The sequence below is a fragment of the Gopherus evgoodei genome, chromosome 6 (genome assembly GCF_007399415.2).
Source record: "Gopherus evgoodei ecotype Sinaloan lineage chromosome 6, rGopEvg1_v1.p, whole genome shotgun sequence".
In the NCBI taxonomy this organism is placed as follows: domain Eukaryota; kingdom Metazoa; phylum Chordata; order Testudines; family Testudinidae; genus Gopherus; species Gopherus evgoodei.
Window position 1 is genome coordinate 133,238,044 of NC_044327.1, and position 7,713 is coordinate 133,245,756.

At 52.5% G+C, this 7,713-nt stretch overlaps 1 protein-coding gene across 5 annotated transcripts in view; it reads right to left on the reverse strand.

Annotated features, from left to right (window-relative positions):
• The window catches only part of CNTFR (ciliary neurotrophic factor receptor), a 474,506-nt gene extending 467,112 nt beyond the window's left edge, over nucleotides 1-7,394 (reverse strand). For 4 of the 5 annotated variants that reach the window (XM_030567637.1, XM_030567636.1, XM_030567633.1 and 1 more), the window contains exon 1: nucleotides 7,223-7,394. The gene's annotated coding sequence lies outside the window, so the exon portion shown is untranslated. Of the gene's footprint in view, nucleotides 1-3,621; nucleotides 3,666-7,222 lie in introns of those variants that run through there. The other variant, XM_030567635.1, reaches the window with a different exon arrangement.
• Nucleotides 7,395-7,713: the final 319 nt, after the last annotated feature.

Here is a 7,713-nt window from a genome sequence, read left to right on the forward strand (position 1 = left end):
TCTTGCCTAGCAGCATTTCCAGCATCAGAAAGAAATCCTGCTTTCAGCATCTCCACCTCACCTGGCATTTCCAGCGGCACTTTCAACCCCTCGCTTTGTGTGCATCACACGCTGCTTACACCCAGCCAGCTCCACACTGCTCCGAGATCCTTAATGGCTTCCATGGCCTTTCCACAATGCTCAGAGACGGGAGATCACAGTTCCTGGAGCAGCCACAGTGCCTTCAACAACGGCAGCTTCCTTACAGAAACGCTTGATCACGATCCTCTCGCTCCTTTAACCCAAAACAGGGAGAGACAGAGCAATACCCGAAAGGAAAGAGAAAGGCGATTTCCCTGGCAACTGGAGCGAACATTAATTCTTCTGTTGGCCACAGCTTTCTTTCATCCAGACAGCTCAACGTGTTTTATGAGCAACAATAAACTCAGCAACAGCCCTGTGGGTGTGCTGAAAGTCACCTGCATAGAACAACTTCATCTACCAGGGACATTAGAAGCAGTCTCCCCTGCGGCAAGCCCTTCGCCAACGCACGGCAACACGGAACAGCCGTCAGGACTGGAGACAACCAACATTCCAAACAAGTTGCACCGCCAGGATTGGAACCAGACTCCCCTCGCCAGAGGACTTGGACTAGGACGATCGGGTTCACTCATTCTTTCTCAAAGCGTCACCGGCACTCAGAACCCTAATTCTCGAGCTCCTCAGCCTGCCGCAGCACAGCTCACCTCTCAACACCACGCTGGGGGGCTACTTCAGTGTTATCCCACAGGGAGAAGTGCCAGCATGAGCGTAACCACTGGCAGGGGGCTCCTCTGCCAGGGCTGATGCAACCTGACGCAAAGTGTTCTTTTAACGGGACACCTGTCAAACCTAAGACTCACCTACATTGAACTCAAAGTCGTTCTAAAGTCCAAAACCTGCCCCTGGGCACCCTGCCAATCTGTGTGGCTGTAAAATAAACCAACATATTTCTAAGCATTTTTCTTTCCTCGGTTGTTGTGCGAAAGACCCACACAACAGCTGGGGAAATGATAATAGACACACAAAGGAGAGCCAGCAAAAGTGACTAGACTAGTCAAAGTGCTGTCAGATACACAATGTAAACAAACTGACAACATAGAGAAACACAATTTCTTTCTCTAGTCTCTTTCCATTCTAATCATTTTAGGTGCAACATGCAAAACCAACTGGCAAACACTGTTTAGACAGAACTGATGTATGTGATGAATGTCAGCATTTCTAATGATAGACAGACAGTGGCTCCTGCAAATAATTCAGTATCTCATCACCGACGGCATTTTAAAACTAACGGTTTAGAAATTAATCTTTCAAAATATTAATATTAATATTAATAAAAGGATTTGGATTTCTAGTGCAGAATTTGGATTTCTGATGTCATGAAGTGTTGAACAAACTGTAGGTACCTGAAGATTTTCCACTTCCTGCTGTGCAAAAAGTAGATAAATACTAGAAAAAATACATGCAGATATACCAAAGTTATTAACTATCAAAATTCATGAGAGCAAATCATCCCAAACCTGCATATAAATACAATGTCTTTTTGTAACAAGAATGGAATGCATTCCAATACACAATAAGTGTTTGTATATATATGTAAATATACGCACACGCGTTCATAGATTCATAGAGTAATCCATTTTAAGGGCAGAAAGTATTATCACCATTATTTGTACATATACATACAAAACCATACATAAAAAACACATTTATACACACACACACACACACACCCATATATAAGGAGACATGTGCATCCTGTTTGAGATAGCAACAAAAAAAATCATGCAATCAACTGGTCTCACAAGGTTTTTGCTGTTCTGGGACATGACCCTGTGAAAACGGCATATGGGGATACCTTCATATCACTGCCTCTAGTTGAATCTGAACCCACACAGTGATCCAGCCTTGAATCTAACCTCAGGCGCTACCCCTAACTTCAGCCCTGATCAGAGCGCGGTCTCCTCGCTTTATCACTTGAGAAAGCTGAAATCACGCTCAGCACTTCCCACAGAGACTCCCAGCCTGTCTGGCCCCTTCCATCTCCTCTGTGTCTCTGAAAGGAAACTTACCTAGGGTTGCTGTACCTGACCCCAGAGCTTCAGCCAAATGCGCTGATCTGAGGTCACTCAAGCCAGGTTTTACATCATCAACAGGAAACCAATATGCTCCATCCACTCGTAAAGGCAGGGGGATTTCGGAAGGAAGAAGGCAGTTTTATCTAGATGAGAATCTGGCCTGTGCAGTGGGATGGATGCTCTACTTACAAAACACACCATGGGGTCTTCAAAGAGCCCCAATGGTCAGTCCGCAGCTCACTTTTAAGCCTCTTCCAAAAAAAGATTCTAGCAGCACCTGTGCCCCCTAGTGGCATTCTAGGGAACTGGAGCAGCACCAGCTCGGGGAATAGCACCACCAAACCGCCTTAATGCAGCCCCTGGGCTACGCTCAGCAGGCTTCCACGCAGGTTCTGGCCAGGCCTGACCCTGCTGACTTTGAGACCCCTTACATCATCCCAGCCTGCAGCAGTGCAAATGCATAGCGTCGTCCTGATGGGTGACTAATGAGGTCATTTCCTGTCCGTTACCACTTTCAAAGGAAGTGATGAGCAACGCGGCGGCAGCTGGTAAAAGGGCAAGATCTCGACCTGGAACCACCTTCTGCAGAACACCCCCTGGCACTGAAAACACCTGCCATGCCAAACACCTGCCGTGTGGAACTTCCCCTGTGCTCCAGTGACACCTGCCTTGCCATCACGTCACGATGCCCCATGGGGGTGGGGAGGCCACTTTCCAAGATATCGCTCCTAGACAATTCTTCCCTGGACTGACATCTCCAGGGAGCTTCTGGAAGTCTGCAGTCTGGTAACAAAGAACACCAGGGCAGAGCTATCTTCCATTGTGGTGCCAGAGTCCAACTACCCGATCCTGTGCCAAGGGGCACCCAGCATCCCCTCACATCACCCCACCCAGGCCAAGGAACCGAACTGACAGTTACTGCTAGGTGCCAAGGATACTGGAGGGGTACACAGGGGCTTCTCAGTTGCACGGACAGAGAGCTCAGCTAGGCTGGTTTTGTAATTAAAGCACTGGATTAGAACTCACAAGACCTGGGTTCAAACCCTGGCTTTGCCATAGACTCCCCATGTGATCCTGGGCAAATTACTTAAATCTCAGCTGGCCTCAGTTTCCCCATCTGTAAAATAGGAATAATACTCCTCCCCCTCTCTCATACATTGCTTGTTTGGCTATTCAGCTATAAGCTCTTTGAGGCATGGGCTGTTGCTTCCTCCATGCCCACACAGTACCTAGCACAGCAGGGCGTTAATCTCGGCTGGAAAAGTTAGGTGTTCGGGGAGTACAAAAATCACATGGCTAAATTTGGGAGCAGGGAGGAATTTTCTTCATCATGGCTGCCCATTGATCAGGGGACAAGTCACTTTCATAGAGGCTGGACAGCCATCTGACTAGGCTGGTGTAGCCACAACAAAACCCTAGGATTCTAGGACTGTTTGGGGGCCAGAGGTTAGGACAGAGTGGACATCTTCCGGTTTGGGGCTGCCGGAGCTTCTCATCACAGAGGGAGATGCACTATTCTACTAACCATCCTTCTCAGCGCAGCTCAGAGGCAAACGTACCCAGAACCGATGGCAGCCAGGCCCAGGCACTGCGTCACCAGAACAAAATGGGCAAATTGGCACGATTTTCTGAAAAGCCAAGAACAAAAACAGTGCAGGGGAAGGAGGGATTGATTGACACAGAAAACTTAGAAGAGTTAGGATCTATCTTGCTTGGCAATGCAAGTACTGACGGGGTGGCCTGGATGCTAATTTGCAAAGGAGATGGAAGGGAATTAGCGCTGGTGGGTGCGTGGAGGGGGGTACTAGCTTTAGTGGGTTGACATTACAGGGAACTTTGGGCTGAGCATTGGGAGAAGCTTCCCTAGTGGAAGATCTAGTTAGTGTTACCAGGGGAAGGAAGGGGAGCCCATCTGTTGGGGTACTTAAAGGTGGCACTAAAATTCTTTCCAGGGATCAACCCTGCCTTGGTGCTCAGGAGCAGACTGAAAAGGCTCTTCCCACTCTGGCTCATTCTAAGAAGAACTGTGGGGCTTTAGCCCCGGCCCACGAGTGCTGGTAGTGTCAGCGTCTAGGGAAAGGGGACACTTTCCCCCAAGCCAGCCCCCCTAGGAGAGGCAGAGAAGGTCCACGTCTGGGCAAGGCTCCTGCCACGTTGCTCACTGCCTGGAGAAGGCGCCGTGCGGGCTGCTGGCGAAGGCACCTGAGCGCAGAACTCCAGGGTGAGAGCTCAAATAGTGACCCGCCCCGGCACGTCACTCGGCAAGCCCCACTGGTCAGGCACGGCGACCGCAGCACTGGGAGTCACGCGCCCCGGGGTGTGCCAGCCCAGCCTCGGACCCACAGGGCTAGCTGAGGGGATTTTCTCCTCTTCCTCTTTATATATAATGACTCACAGCTGTGGAGAGCAGAACTACGTGCCTGAAAGGAGCTCAGTTAGCTGGATGCGGGTGCCCTAAGCATGTGCTGGCCTTTGCACCCCGGGGAAGCCTAGCAGGCGATAAGGACCCTCATGGACTTGGAGCTCAGCCCCTTGCAGGATCAGGCTCTCAGAGCCTAATTCAAACCAACACGATGGGATTGTTACAACCAGCCCTGGCCCTAAAAGCCCTATGCAGGTGCAGAGTCTAGAGTCCCCCCTGAAGCACCCCATGTACTAGGCAAGTTACCTTTCTGCAGGGGCACCCAGGGAGTAGGGAGCCGGAATGAGAGGGGCCCACATGTGGGGGGCTCCCAGGGGGTGGGAATTTTCCCATGTCTTTGATGCCAGCTGTGCTCCAGCATGAGCGAAAAAGTGCACATGCCTGTTGAACTCGACCATGAAGCCATGTGGATGGGTGAGGGGCGCAGCCAGGAACATGGCACCAGACACACCAGGGGCAAATCCTGCACTTACGTACCCAGGCAAAACTCTCACTGAAAGTCCAGGGGGGTTGACTGGAATAGAACAGAGTAAGGGAGCTCCAGGAAAGACCCATGCTGAATGCAAGCAACTCAAACTGCTTTCCCGAGAGCACCGTCCCCCAAATGCTTTCTGCAGCTCATGCTAGAGATATGCAGCCCGAAACACACATCTATAACCAGGGTACAGGGAAAGCTTAGGGGCTCTGTGTCGTGGTCACAGATTTGGGTGTGAAACCAGGTCCTGGAAAGCATTCCTTCTACGTCTAGGAGATTTATCCCAAGCTGGAGTCGGAACAGTTCCCCAGCAGCTCCAAATGTTAGTTTCCAACAAAGACCCTCCAAGAAAGAAAGAAATGCATCCGTTCCCAGCACTGCACTCCCTTGACCGGTACTATTTTGATGTAACTTTTGGGTGGTTGGTGGTCATTTTAATCAGAGCAAGGAAAAAAATTGCAGCAGGGAAAAGGAAAAAGTAGATTTCACTATAATTTACAAAGAACTTCAGGGCAGCCTCAGCTCCAGCATTTGCTATCACGGACGCTGCTGCGAGACAGCACCGGAAAGGGAAAATTTGCTCCCCACGTTTCAGCCCAATGCCAGGAATTTGGGAGGTTATCCCCACAGACCTTCTCAACTTGTGTCATGCTCACTGCACAGTCCTCGAGCCCCAGAGGGCAGGACGAAGGGGCGCAAAGGAGGCAGAAACCGCTCCAAAGAACAAACTTTATCACACGTCTCGACGAGGCCGGTTCTCGTTCCCAAACGTCGCCCCGCAAGAGTCCACCCCAAGCCAGCGTCGGCACGGCGAGGACAGGGGCGAAACGGACCAGCAGGAAACAAGCTTGTTTAATTCTTTCCCAAGACGTTCCAGATCACACACTCCCCCCCACACCCCAGCCTGACCCCTGGGCAACACACACCCCATCACAAAGGCTGACTGATAGGAACAAAGTCAGAGGGCTCAGCAGAAGAGGAAAAGGTTAGTGCCTCAAAGTCTGTTTGCATCTCACACAGACACACACTCTCTCTCTCTCTGCAAAATGTCTCTTTTCTGTTGTTCCTGAAAATCCATTCAATGTTAAAATAAAGAATAAGCTCCAACCCCTCCTCTCCTGCCAAGCCCCACTACCCCATGCACCAATTTTATCTTTCAAAAGGGGATTAATATTTTCCAGCACAGCTTTAAGAGGCTGGGCTGGGCTCAGAGAGCTTGACAATAACCGGGTGAAACTTCCGAGGTATAGGGGCACACTGCATTCCCTTCCCTGCCACCCCCCTTCCAAAAAAATAATCCTTCCATTTGCAACTGGGCATGAAAAAAAGAAGCCAGGCTTTGAGCTCCGGGGGCCATGCCTGTCCAGGGAGCTCCAGGCCCTTGCAGAGCAGAGCTGGTCCAGACCCTTTGATGTCCCTATTTAAAGAAGTGCTTTTAGGAAAACAGGCCCCGTGTCTCTTCCCACACGCCAAATCCGACCAGGCGCAGGGGTCTTGGAGCCCAGCTCCTGGCAATTAAACTACCTCCCATCTCCACCCAAGTTTGGGCGAGTTGAAGGGAACTCGGATCTGCCCAAGGTGGGAGAAGAGGAATGAAACCGAAGGGAAGATGATTGATAAAGAAGGACAGAGGGCAAGGACTGGGGGGGAGGCAGTGGGAAGAAAAGCAAAGGGAGGAAGAAAGCATTTCCGCTCCAACTAATCAATCAGAAACGCAGAATAGCTTCCGTGGAGGACGCCTGACACTGGGTCGCTGCCTCCTCTGACCCCTGGACGCCACGGCCGGGCCGGCCAGAAAAGCTCAGAGAAGCGCCAGCTAATTGTCTAGCCAGGGAACCGGGCTGCAAAGCCATCGCGCCAGGCAAAGCCTCCACTTTCCGCTCACCACACCCCTCTCCTGGCTTCAAAGCGGCACCCGCGCCGCGCATGGGGGGCTCGGAGCTGCGCCTGTTTGCCAGGCTTTTTGCACAGCCCCCCCCAAGGATCCCCTGGAGCCCCCGGCCCCCCGCTGCCCGTGTGTAGCAGCGAGCCCACACCAGGGCTGGGGACCCAGCAGCCCGCACACAAGCCGGGGATTTCCGAAAAGCCACAGCCCCCAGCGGGCACCTTCTGCGCCCCACGGAGCGGGCTCCCCGGGCACGGCAGGGCGCAGCCCCCGGGCTGGGGGGAGCAGCATGACCAGACTTTCCGCGGGGTGAGGATCTGTCCGGATGCAAGTACGGTACTTACGGCGCTGCTCCTCCGGCGGCCTTTGATCCACGCCCCGGCCTCGCTCCTCGGCCGATGGAGCCACCAGCTTCTTCTGCACCGGCTCGAAGGGTTTTAAGCTCTTTTAAACTCTCACGCGTAGCCCATGTGACCAGGGAAGCCACTGGGGAGAAGCGCTGGGATCCAGCGAGCCCTGCACCCCCTAGCAAAGGGTTTTAGAAATGCTCCTTGCAGAAAGCACACACACACACCCCCGGCGCTGGGCTGGGCACACACACACTCACCCCCCCGGCGCTGGGCAGGGCACACACACACACAGAGCGCTGGGCAGGGCACACACACACACACACACCCAGCGCTGGGCAGGACACGCACACACACACACACACAGAGCGCTGGGCAGGGCACGCACACACACACACACACACCCAGCGCTGGGCAGGACACGCACACACATACACACACACCCACCCAGCGCTGGGCAGGGCGCACACACACCCACCCAGCGCTGG